Raw genomic sequence first — 14,551 nt, 5'->3', positions numbered from 1 at the left:
GCCGTTTTAGGACAAAGGATTGAAAAACGATTTCAACCTATATATTATGCTAGTAAGACGTTACAAGGAGCACAAACGAACTATACAACTACTGAAAAAGAACTCCTTGCTATTGTCTTTGCTTTTGACAAATTTTGATCATATCTCGTTCTAGCAAAAACGGTGGTCTATACCGACCATTCTGCTCTTAGATACTTATTTTCAAAACAAGATGCTAAACAAAGATTAATCCGTTGGATCTTACTCTTACAAGAGTTTGATATTGAAATCCGAGATAAAAGAGGAGCAGAAAATCTCGCCGCTGATCATCTTTCTCGTCTTGAAAATCCCGAATTAGAAGTTCTAAATGAATCGGCCATACAAGACAACTTTCCTGATGAATATCTATTGAAAATAGATTATAATGAAATCCCATGGTTTGCAGACTATGCAAACTATTTAGTATGTGGATTCCTTGAAAAAGGATTATCGTACCAAAGACGAAAGAAATTCTTCAGTGATATAAAACACTATTTCTGGGAAGATCCACATCTGTTTAAAAGTTATCCCGATGGAATAATACGCCGATGTGTATTTGGAGATGAAGCTAGTAAAATTTTAAACCATTGTCACACAGGACCAACAGGAGGGCATTATGGGCCTCAACTAACAGCAAGAAAAGTTTATGATGCTGGATTCTATTGGCCTACAATTTACAAAGACGCACACCTTCTTTGCAAATCCTGTGATGCATGTCAAAGGGCCGGAAAAATAAGTCAACGTGATGAAATGCCACAAAATGTCATCCAAGTATGTGAAGTATTTGACATTTGGGGTATTGACTTTATGGGTCCATTTCCAAAATCTCATAATAATCTATATATACTCGTAGCTATTGATTATGTATCTAAATGGGCGGAAGCACAAGCTCTCCCAACTAACGATGCACGAGTTATAGTCAACTTTTTAAAACATCTTTTTGCAAGGTTTGGAACACCGAAAGCTTTAATAAGTGATCGGGGTACTCATTTCTGTAATAATCAACTTGAGAAAGTTCTTAAAAGATATGGAGTAACTCATAAAATCTCCACCGCATATCATCCTCAAACAAGTGGACAAGTTGAAAATACCAACCGAGCTTTAAAACGTATTCTAGAGAAAACCGTAGGATCAAATCCGAAGGAATGGTCCATTAAATTGGAGGATGCACTCTGGGCTTTTAGAACAGCCTACAAAACTCCAATTGGAACCACACCTTTTAGACTTGTTTATGGAAAAGCATGTCATCTTCCAGTAGAAATTGAACACAAAGCATTTTGGGCTTTGAAGACATGTAATCTTGATTTACATGAAGCCGAACATCTACGATTAAGTCAACTAAATGAATTAGAAGAATTAAGACATGAAGCATACGATAATTCGTTAATCTATAAAGAAAGAACGAAGAAATGGCATGATAAAAGAATCAGAAGTTCAAAAGAATTTAAAGAAGGAGACAGAGTTCTTCTTTTCAATTCACGATTCAAGCTATTTCCTGGAAAATTGAAATCAAGATGGTCTGGACCATTCATAGTCAAAAAAGTTTTCCCATACGGAACGATAGAATTGATAAATTCAAATGGGATTGAATTTAAAGTTAATGATCACAGAGTTAAACGTTACATACATGGTCCGATGGAAGTCGACAACGAAGTTAATTACAATTTCGACACCACAGCTAACTAAGTGTGGGGAGAATCAAGTCTTTAAAGGATAATATGTATTTCTGTTAGAGTTAGATTGTCTGTTTTCGTGTAGTTCTCGAAAATGGAACCCGAATGGTCTTTCCCTAGCAGACCCTAAAGAACTAGTCTTCTCCCCCCATTCTGAATTTTTATTTTTTTTTAGGTTTTTAGGAAATGAAGACTGCCTGTGAATTAAACCATGGTCTAATGCTACACGCTTTGATCACTAAACGTAATAATGACATACTACCGAGTGAAATAGTATCAGTAATCAGAGAAAGAATGGACGAAGTTAGAAAAGAATCCAGATGCGAAGATAATAAGTTACAATTTGGTAAAGGAAAATCAAAATCCGCAGTGAAAGGAAGAGCACGACACCTAGAACGATGTCACAAATGCGGAAAATGGTCACATGGAGGTAAATGTTCAAATAATCAAACCTATTCAAATACCGAATTTGTTACTTTATGCAGAGACGGACCGTACATATGTTTAGAAGAAAAGACACTGAATGCTCGAGGTTACGCCTATGTAGCCATGGAAAACCAATTAAACCGACTATCTTATGAATGGGATAGATCATATAACTAAAAAATCTATTTCACAGGTATGTCTGTACAGTTTTTATTTTTATTTTTATTTTTAACCTTTTGATAATAAACGCTAATTTATTCGCTAAAAAGTATTAAATTGGTATTGAATAAAATTAGGTTTGGCGACCGAAATTATTAATATCATTCAAAAATTTATTACATCACTGCAAAATTTAACGTTTATTCTTAAGGTATAAATATCTTTAATCAATCAACCCAAAATATTTCAAAAATTCGTCATGAGTTAAATTAGATCTTGGAACCGAAATTACTTTACCGAAAAGAGGGGCGCACATTTTTGATAATATTTGATTGATTAAAGTGGGATAAAAAGCCAAAAAGATTTTTAATTTTATTTTTACCATGTTTTTAAAATTAATATTTAAATCTTAAATTAATATTGTAAACTTTGTAAAAACAATATTTTTAAAATTGTAAATATTTGAAAAATTAATATAAAGTTTGGTATGAATTTATAAATTTATAAATTAAGTTTGGTGTGAATTTTTAATTTTTAAAATATAAATTTTTAATTTTATGCATTTCAAATTTTAAGTTTGGTGTGAATTTTTAATATAAATTTTGAATTTTATATTTAAGTTGTGTGAATTTAAAAACAAAAATTTACTTTATCTCATTAAGTTAAAAATATGATTTTTAAAATTCGTCGTAAGTTGAAGACTAGGTCTTTGAACCGAAATTGCTTTACCCGAGGGAGGGACGAGAACTTTTATTATCATTATTTTTAATCTTATTGAATTAAAGTATGCCAAAAACATTAAAAAACCCAAAAATCTTAGCTTTTAAAACAATCGCTATAAAAAGACAAATTTTAAAATTTTGTCGAAGGACAGACTAGGACATCGATCCGAAACGACCTCGTCCTAAATAACAAGGGAAACAAAATTTTAAATTAATTAATTAATTGTTTTAATTTGTATAAGATGAAAAAAAAAGAGCAAACTCCGCGACTCGCGGAGTTTGGAGCTTTAATCTCCGCGACTCGCGGAGGGACCAAAACCCAGAAAAAAATAAAACGTAAAAAACAGATCAGTTCACTCCCCCACCCAAAAATACTGCGAAGAACAGCGAAAAAACCCACGAAAAACCCGAAAAAAACCCCCAAAATCACAATTTTTAACCGTTAATCACCAAATCTTTTACTAAAATCATGTTGAGAAGGATGCTATCTAGGAATTACTCAAGAAAAACGGTAAATTTCTACACCTAAACACCATTTAATCCGAAATTTGGTGTTCTTGAGCAATTTTTTTCCCAATTTGATTTTGATGCTTTTTAGTGTAATTAGGCTTAAATTGTTTATGTATTATGCTTGTATAACCTAGATTGATGCTGTTTAACATGATTAGAAGCCTTAAACTTCAAATTTTGAGTAATCTAGGGTTTGTGTTCTTGAGCAAATTTGGGGCTTTTTGATATAAACAGGTTATGGCCGATTTTTGTCATGAATTGTTGCTAAATTAAGTAGTGTAACATGTTTAGGTAGTTAAATGATCCAAACTTTGAGCCTAAACATGATTTTGAGAATTAAAGTAGACTTTTTCAAGTCTAAAATTCATGAACTTGATTTTTGAAAGATAATGCCATTTGAAACTTGTTTAATTGCTAGTAATGATTATTTTGACATGTTATTTGAGTTGAATGCTTATGAACTTGGAGAACATTTTCGTATATGCTTATTTGAAAAATTGTAGATTTGATAAAAATGTGAAAATGAGCTTAAGTTTGATATAAATAGATCATGTCATTGTAATTATTTTGATTGATGATTTTGCTGACACTAATGCATATTTGGATGCACAAAAATTGTGTTTGATGTGTTTTGCAGACTGAAAGGGGTGAATCTTCATCCCAAGCCCGCAATGCTCCTGCTGAGAATGCGGAACAACAGGAGGTGGATAACTACTACAAGCAGGATATACCTCATCCAGTCATGACCTTTTCTGATATGCACTTGGAAGAGTTGCACCCGAACCTAAGATTTGACAGACTTTGGATAGATTATCCAAAATATCAAAGGGGTTTGCATACTCTTCATTCTAAGGTTGTTGAGGTACCAAGGGTCATAGAATGGGGACCCTTAGAAGCTGTAGAATTGGCCGGGCCAATTAGGGAATTACTTGTACAGAGGTATGGTAATTCTTCTTTTAATGACTGGGTACGTTTATTCACCATGCGTAGACCTGTATATAAAGTATGGTGTGAAGAATTGTTATGTAGTATAGAGTTGAATGATCGGGTAGCTAGTTTAACCGATCGTTCTTTTATTAGATTTTTGTTAGGCGGTTCGATGCGCCACATGTCTTTACAAGACATGGCTCAGGCTTTACGTATATATACGCCTGAGGAGTTAGCATCTGCCGATTGTAGAGGGTTGATACTAAACGGTAGAAAGATAGATGAAAATTTTGATACACACGGTGTGTGGAGTCAAATGACAAGCCATCACCATTTCAAAGGAGGAAATTACTCTTATTTGGATATAGATAGAGCCGAATTAAGAGTAATTCATAGGTTTTTAGCTAATTCGATTACACAAAGGGGTAAGAACAAGGAGAAAGTAAATGAACAGGATTTGTTTTACCATATGTGTATTCGAGACCCACAAAGCGCTGTAAGTATACCGTATTGTGTGGGTTATTATTTATCAGCTATGGTTCGGGGGATGAGACCGCATAGCATAATAGGAGGTGGTATTTTTATTACTTTGATTGGTGAATATCTCGGTGTGGATATAAGTCGGGGGGGATTATTAGTAGAAGAACCGGAACCCCGCGATACTATAGGTTTAAATGTATACCATGGTGCGAAAGTTTTGAAGAGGCGAAATAACGCCGCAGTACAATACCATGGTAGACATCCACAGGTGGAGAGAAACCAACAGCAAGGTAATGTAGGAGGGGGGAATGAGATGCAAGAAATGCAAAGGTTTATAGCTTCTCAGGAATACGAAAATGCTAGACAGAGAGCATTTGAAGATTGGCAAGTTCATCAGAACCAAATCATAGCTCATTGCCAACATATAGGTAGAAACTATATTCCTACACCGAAACCCATCTTCCCTCCCTGGTCTATAGAGATGCAGCCACCATATCCTACGTATAACCCTGCCGAAGCATTCTTGCCTGGAACCCCTATTGGTACCAGTATCATCCCTAGTATACTTAATTTTTTTTTGTAATTTGTAATTATTGATACGTTTAATACTTTTGTTAATATTGTAATCATTTTTATAATTATCTAACTTTTATTCTTAGATTTTAATAATTTTTGAATGTGGGGTAATATACCAAACTTCAAAAATATGTATATATGTTTGCAGTTTATCTTATGTACACAACAGGGTAAAACAACGCATTTTCAAAGACTGGCATTAAGTTCAGCAAAAGCAACTAATTTTGACGACAAGATGCAAAATATATATGAAATAACAACAAGACGGAATGAACAAATGATGTGCACAATTTATCATTCAGCAAACAAACGCCAATATATTTGGAAACTTTGGTAAAAATTTAATCATTTTCACACTAATCACCCTCAATAATTTAAATTGTTACTGATTTCTTGCAAATGAGGGCATTGCAAGATCTTAAGTGTGGGAAGGGGTTAAATTCTTTCGGATTTTAAAATTTTTATCTTAAACACTTGGTTACCATTAAAAATACTAGTAAAGCAGTAGTTGTATTAGAATCTAGTGCTCTCTGATAAAAAAGAACAGCCCTAGTCTTATATACTAACTACCCAATTCTAGTAAAATTTTTCAAAATTTTCAATTAAATGAACTCAAAATCATGTTTATACATATTTATGAACGATAAAACTAGGTTTTAACACCGAAATTATTGTTACCTCGGAAAGGACATAAATTGAGAAACAAACTAAAATGTTAAAATTCATTTAAAATGGAATAGAGGACGATAAAAAGGAAAATAAAAGCCAAGTGTGGGAAAATTTACCAAGTTATCTTAAACATATGTCACATATATCTGTAACAAATAACTGAAAATACTTTTGCTTTGGACTAAACTAAACTGTTTTACCCGATGAAAGAAAAGAAAAGATGGATCTACACGATGAATCAATTCCATCATTAAAAGGAAGTAAAGTCTTCCAAAAAAGACACGCGCTTCTTGATTTAGGTCATGAAGTTGTCGTCCAGACCAGCTGTAGGTTGACGAAAAATCTAGAAAAGTCATCACTAAAATCAGCAGGAAATTCACGGACCTCAGCATTAAACAGGGTCGCCAAGTGGTCAGATTTATCCTAACCATGAGAAGGATTTATCTTGTACAATGGAAGGGCACCATGCAAATTAGCTGGATAAGACTAATGAATCAGATCCCCAGAAAGGATAATCTCCTTAAAGATTAAAAAACAGCTTTTAAGACTGATATTACTCAATCCTAGAGATTGACCTTAAAGATTGAGAATTACAAACTCATGGAATTCAATGATATCTAAACACGAGCTTGAACGAGAAAATATTTTGATCAAAATTACAAACCGATTTGTTTTCTGAAAACCCTATTTTCAATGCGTTCATTACCATTGAACGTAAAATCCTAGGAATTCACCTGGAATTCATTAGGTCACCTGAACTAAATCGGGTGTCAACCGTAAGAACGGTGGTTGCATAGCATAGTCAAAGACATGACCTTGTGCCATACCGAAAAATTATAAGGGTGAGCTTTACTATTGCTCCTACCAAGGATAGTAATTGCGTCCGACACGTTATAGACCATAATTAAAAGCATGTCAGGGGACATTGCCTTAACAGTTGCTTGTTCAACGGTTTCCTTTACAACCGGACGGTAGTTTACCGAAAGGTAATATACGGGACAAGTAAACTGGACGTGTTGCTTTCCAAATACAAGGTTAGCAAGTGGGTGACACAAAACCGCAAGTTTTGAGCTAAAATTTTCAAATCTGAAACCCACCAAACCCACAAAAATATTTTGCAAACACCAGTAAAGGGTTATTCCGGAAAACTTATCTAGGGTAAAAACTAGATTTAATTTTCAAAAGATCAAATGTTTTCATAAAGATCCAATTTCCTTAATGGATCTAAATTTTTATAGTCATGTGGGACTGTAAACCATATCGTTACTACCATTGTTTATACCGCCGTATAGAAAATCACTGATGTACAAAGTGTGAAGAATAAAGAAGTGATTCTAGTATTTCAAGACGATATTGCTTGAGGACAAGCAACGCTCAAGTGTGGGAATATTTGATAATGCTAAAAACGAACATATATTTCATAGCATTATTCCTCAAGAAAGACAAGCTTTTAGTTGCAATTGTTCTATTTACAAGTGATATTCGTTTAAATAATAAAAGGTGAAGACAAAAGACAAATTCGACGAATTGAAGACGCAAACGACCAAAAAGCTCAAAAGTACAAAAGACAATCAAAGAGGTTCCAATTATTGATAAGAAACGTCTCGAAATTACAAGAGTACAAGATTCAAAATGCAAAGTACAAAATATAAAATTGTACGCAAGGACGTTCGAAAATCCGGAACCGGGACCAGAGTCAACTCTCAACGCTCGACGCAACGGACTAAAAATTACAAGTCAACTATGCACATAAATATAATATAATATTTAAATAATTCTTATAATTATTTAATATATTATATTTATATTTAAACCATCGGTAAACAAAGAGCCAAACTCTTCTGCTGTAAAAGTAAACTCCGCGACTCGCGGATTTTGAAGGCCAAAAATGCAGCGAGTCGCGGAGCCCCAAGTTTCAAAAATCCCTATAAAAGCAACCGAATTCTGATCGGAAAAACCATCTATCTTTCTTTCTCTCCATTCATACGATATATTTATAATTTATATTTTAATTTTAATTTTAATTATAATTCTAATAATAAGGGTATGTTAGCGAATATTGTAAGGGTGTAAGTCGAAATTCTGTCCGTGTAACGCTACGCTATTTTTAATCATTGTAAGTTATGTTCAACCTTTTTACATTAATGTCTCGTAGCTAAGTTATTATTATGCTTATTTAATCCGAAGTAATCATGATGTTGGGCTAATTACTAAAATTGGGTAATTGGGCTTTGTACCATAATTGGAGTTTGGACAAAAGAATGACACTTGTGGAAATTAGACTATGAGCTATTAATGGGCTTTATATTTGTTTAACTAAATGATAGTTTGTTAATGTTAATATAAAGATTTACAATTGGGCGTCCCTATAAATTACCATATACACTCGATCGGACACGATGGGCGGGGTATTTATATGTACGAATAATCGTTCATTTAACCGGACACGGGAATGGATTAACAGCCACTAGAATAATTAAAACAGGGGTGAAATTATGTAAAAGGACACTTGGTATAATTGATAACAAAATATTAAAACCTTGGGTTACACTCAGTCGACATTCTGGTGTAATTATTAAATAAAGTATTAAAATCTTGTTACAGTTTAAGTCCTCAATTAGTTGGAATATTTAACTTCGGGTATAAGGATAATTTGACGAGGACACTCACACTTTATATTTATGACTGATGGACTGTTATGGACAAAAACCAGACGGACATATTAAATAATCCAGGACAAAGGACAATTAACCCATGGGCATAAAACTAAAATCAACACGTCAAACATCATGATTACGGAAGTTTAAATAAGCATAATTCTTTTATTTCATATTTAATTTCCTTTATTTTATATTTAATTGCACTTCTAATTATCGCATTTTTATTGTTATTTTATTTAATTGCACTTTTAATTATCGTACTTTTTAATTATCGCAAGTTTATTTTATCGCACTTTTATTATTCGCAATTTCATTATCGTTATTTACTTTATGCTTTAATTTAAGTCTTGTATTTATTTTTAATATTTTACATTTGGTTTTAACTGCGACTAAAGTTTTAAAATCGACAAACCGGTCATTAAACGGTAAAAACCCCCCCTTTATAATAATAATATTACTTATATATATATTTGTATTTTTATAAAAGTAAACTAATATAGCGTTAAACTCTGTTTAAAGATTTCCCTGTGGAACGAACCGGACTTACTAAAAACTACACTACTGTACGATTAGGTACACTGCCTATAAGTGTTGTAGCAAGGTTTAAGTATATCCATTCTATAAATAAATAAATATCTTGTGTAAAATTGTATCGTATTTAATAGTATTTTCTGCTAAAATTAATAACTATTTTATATACCCCTCGCGAAACATCAGGAGGCTATGAACCCATCCCCAATTCATCCAGAATAGGTGATGACTGATTTGGTGATCTATTCCGGTCACACTGCTTTCGGAGCTTGAATGGGATTCCATTTCGGAATTTGAGTGACTTGAACTGATGACGAATTCCATTTCGTACGATTGGATAAAGGATTTTTTTTTCGATATGAAATGATTTTGGCTAACGGATGGTATTCTAATTACATAGAATATATATATATATATATATATATATATATATATATATATATATATATATATATATATATATATATATATATATATATATATATATATATATATATATATATAGATCAAAAGATTTCGTAGATTACGGAGGACTTTGCTGGATATGTCAGGCAAAGTTTAAAGTAACAGATACGATAAGATATGATTTAGCAGATATGCTAAGATATGAATTTTTGTCTATACATTATTCATGCAATCAATGCAGCAAGACGTGTCTTAGACTAAAAATGATAAGCAGGTAATTTCCTGAGGATGATAAGTAGTTAATTTTCGACACAAAATGATAAGCAAAACTTTTGACATGCAGACACGGTCGAAGTCCAGACTCACTAATGCATCCTATCGACTTATCAGTTAGACACACTAATGCAGACCTGGTTCGCTAAGACCACCGCTCTGATACCAACTGAAAGGACTCGTTCATATACATTATAAACGATTCACAATAGTTGATTACATTGCGAGGTATTTGACCTCTATATGATACATTTTACAAACATTGCATTCGTTTTTAAAAGACAAACTTTCTTTACATCGAAAATTGACAGGCATGCATACCATTTCATAATATCCACTATCCAACTATAAAATGATTTAATAATAATCATTGATGAACTCAATGACTCGAATGCAACGTTCTTCGAAATATGCTATGAAAGACTCCAAGTAATATCTTTAAAATGAGCAAATGCACAGCGGAAGATTTCATTAACACCTGAGAATAAACATGCTTTAAAGTGTCAACCAAAAAGTTGGTGAGTTCATTAGTTTATCATAATCATTTATTTTCATCATTTTAATACACCACAAGAATTTCATTTTCAGTTCTCATAAATATACGTCCCATGCATAGAGACAAAAATAATCATTCATATGGTGAACACCTGGTAACCGACATTAACTAGATACATATAAGAATATCCCCTATCATTCCGGGATCCTCCTTCGGACATGATATAAATTTCGAAGTACTAAAGCATCCGGTACTTTGGATGGGGTTTGTTAGGCCCAATAGATCTATCTTTAGGATTCGCGTCAATTAGGGTGTCTGTTCCCTAATTCTTAGATTACCAGACTTTAATAAAAAGGGGCATATTCGATTTCGATAATTCAACCATAGAATGTAGTTTCAATTAGTTATGTCTATTTTGTCAAACATTTATAAAAGCGCATGTATTCTCAGTCCCAAAAATATAAAGGGTAAAAAGGCAAATGAAACTCATGCATATAAATATCGTAAAACAGTTAATAAAGCATTTTGCATATATTCTCAGCCCAAAAATGTAATGAGTAAAAAGGGCAAATGAAACTCACACATATAAATATCGTAAAACAGTTAATAAAGTATTTTACATGTATTCTCAGCCCAAAAATGTAATGAGTAAAAAGGGCAAATGAAACTCACCATACTTTATTTCGTAGTAAAAATACATATAACGTTATTGAACAAGTGCAAGGTTGGCCTCGGATTCACGAACCTAAATTAATTATATATATTTATGTGTTGGTCAATATTTGTCTAACAAATTAGGTCAAGTCATAGTGTACAACAATCCTAATGCTCGAGACTAATATGCAAAAGTCAACAAAAGTAAATTTGACTCAAAATAATTTCCAAAAATCTATACATGATTAATATATAGTTTAAATATTGTCGTTTTATATTTTTAAATATTTTTAAAAGATTTATTAGAGTAAATAATAAGATTTATTTATTAATAAATAAAATTTTATATTAAATTTACATAAAAAATATACTTTTATATATATTAAGTAATAAAATTTATAGGGTTTATTTAATATCATAAAGATAATATGATAGGTATTATTAAAGTAAGTTATTACACGTAGTAAAATATGTTTGTATCACATATTTATTTGATAAAATAATATCTATAATGATAGTAAGTAAAAGTTGTATTATTTTCTAATAATAATAATTATTATAAAATATCAATATTTATAATTACTAAGATGATATTATGATAAAACGATAATTCTAATTATGATAACTTTAATATTTACGATAATTTTTAATATTATATTTAAAATAATAATTCTATTTAAAATAATAATAATAATGATATTTTATAGTAACAATGACATTTCTATTAAAATGATAATTTTTGTTAAAATGATAGTTTTAATACTAACGATACTTTTAATAATAATAGTAATGATAAAAATAATAAGAACGATAATTTTATCTAAATCAATATCTTATAATATTTTAATTTCATCATGATACTCTTACTCATTATTTCCTAATCGTTTCGTTTAATAGCTTTTAATCGTCTTTTATATCGTGTTCATAATAATGATAATAATAGTAATCAAAATAATTAGGTGTTCAAAATATTTGTTTTAATTACACTAATATTAATAATGATAGTTACTATAACATTATTAACGATAATACTAATAATTATCTTAATGATAATATAGTAATAATGATATATATATTAATAATGATAATAATAATAATAATAATAATAATAATAATAATAATAATAATAATAATAATAATAATAATAATAATAATAATAATAATTGGATAATAATAATAATACTAATTATAACTTTAACAATAATAACGATAGTAATAATAATAAAAAAAATAACAATTTTTAATGATAAATTCCTTTTATTGATAAAGATAATAATAATGATAATAATAAGATAAAACTAGAACGACGATAAAAACGACGATAATAATAATAATTTTTAATAAAAATATCGAAAATTCAATTGATTATAACTTCTAATCCATTCATTGAAACCATTCGATATCTAAAGGAAAAGTTCTTAATTTTTCGCTAGCTTTCCAAGGACATGCATATCTTATACCTTATCTCAACAGCAAGTATAACTAATTGAAGATTCAACCTAACCTGTCTAAGGGCAATATCAAAAGTACAAGCATGCATAATCCTAAATACTCGAGCACTAGTCAGGAATACACTATTAGTATGTAAAAGTTAAATTATGAGTACTCACGTATCAATATTGAGATTCAATATTGCAGGAAAGGTACGTAGACGCAACAGAAATGATAAACACTATATTGAACTCACGAGCATACCCATGAACCATACTCAATCACCTCTATAGCTATAACCCATAATTTCCTTAATCCTATCCTACTCGAAAACAATTTCGAAATCACTCGGACAACACTCCGTCGTAATATTTTATGTATACAAATAATATCTTGAAATAATACGGAGTAAATATATATATATGTAAATTGATTGAGAGAGTTTAGAGAAAAATATTTTCAAGTTTCTATGAAATAATGAAACCTATTGAATTCTATTTATAATAGATTTTTGAATTATTAAAGTGAATTATTAAAGTATGAATTATTAAAGTGAATTATTAAAGTATGAATTATTAAAGTGAATTATTAAAGTTATAGTAAAGTAAAAATAAAGTAAAGGTAAAGTTTAAGTATAGTAAAAGTATAAAACTATGTACGTATAATACGCGTATAAATATATATAATATTAATTTAAATCGTTATATATATTTAATAAAAGAAAATATAAATATCGTTATCTTTATCATACTAGTTAAGTAATGAGTTGTCAAAAGTGGTTCTAGATATTTATAAAAGTTATATATGTTTTAATAATAAAGTTCTTTTTAAACTGAAAACGTTTTTGTACGTTTGAAACTAAATAGATCAATCGAGTCTTTATGAGATTCAATCTTCCACTATCCTTTGTCTAGTTCTCAATGATTCATAATTTTTTCTTATTTATAAATCACTTTACCATTTTCCGAATATTGTTAAAATGGAAAGATTTCTCAAATCAACGTGGGCCTTTCAACAGAGACTTGTAAACATAATTCAATGTATCTGATAATTCAATCATTTGATCTTATCTTCTAATTTCATTGATAAACATTTTGAAACAAATACAATCATATAAAGTATTTAATTTAATATTTTGTTTACGTTTCAAGTTATAATATATATATATACACATATACATACATAATCATATTCGTTTAATGGTTCGTGAATCGTTGGAACTTGGTCGAGGTTGAATGAATGTATGAACATAGTTTAAAATTCTTGAAATTTAACTTAACAAATATTGCTTATCGTGTCGGAAACATATAAATATTAAAGTTTAAATTTGGTTGGAAATTTTCGGATTGTCACAAAGTACGATGAAACAAACATTCCACAGCGAGTTAGAACAAAAATCCTCAATTCGATTATCATTAGTTACACTTGCAGGGTGTAAGCGAGAACTTATATTGTGTAGCCATATGGGTTTGACAAACCCTCATTACGGACGGTTAACTACCGTCTACGGATGAAATATATTTTCGAGAAACAGTGTATGTTCTAACACTATTGTGATGGGGTTCTATCGAAGGAAACGTTAAGTCTTGATAATTGGGTGCTCGCGAACAAACTTTTGGAATGCAACTTTTGGATGATCAATTTTATGGAAATACTAAATCTTGTGATTCAAAAATAACGTTTATTACTACATCTATGATTTCACCAACGTCTTTCGTTGACAGTTTTCTATATGTTTCTCAGGATCATACTTGGCTACTTGATACATGCTTCCACACACTTTGATTACTTGCTTGAGGTCAAGCATACATGCATACGTTAGTGATAGCACCTTTGGATTCAAACTTAAAGCATACATACTTACGCTATTTATAGCAACCGTGATTTTCAACTTATTATGTCGCAAGTTATATCATTTATACATTATACTTTTGTAAACTT

This window comes from Rutidosis leptorrhynchoides, chromosome 6 (genome assembly GCF_046630445.1).
Source record: "Rutidosis leptorrhynchoides isolate AG116_Rl617_1_P2 chromosome 6, CSIRO_AGI_Rlap_v1, whole genome shotgun sequence".
Taxonomy (NCBI): domain Eukaryota; kingdom Viridiplantae; phylum Streptophyta; class Magnoliopsida; order Asterales; family Asteraceae; genus Rutidosis; species Rutidosis leptorrhynchoides.
The sequence above is the reverse complement of the archived record's forward strand: the minus strand, read 5'-3'. Positions refer to the sequence as shown.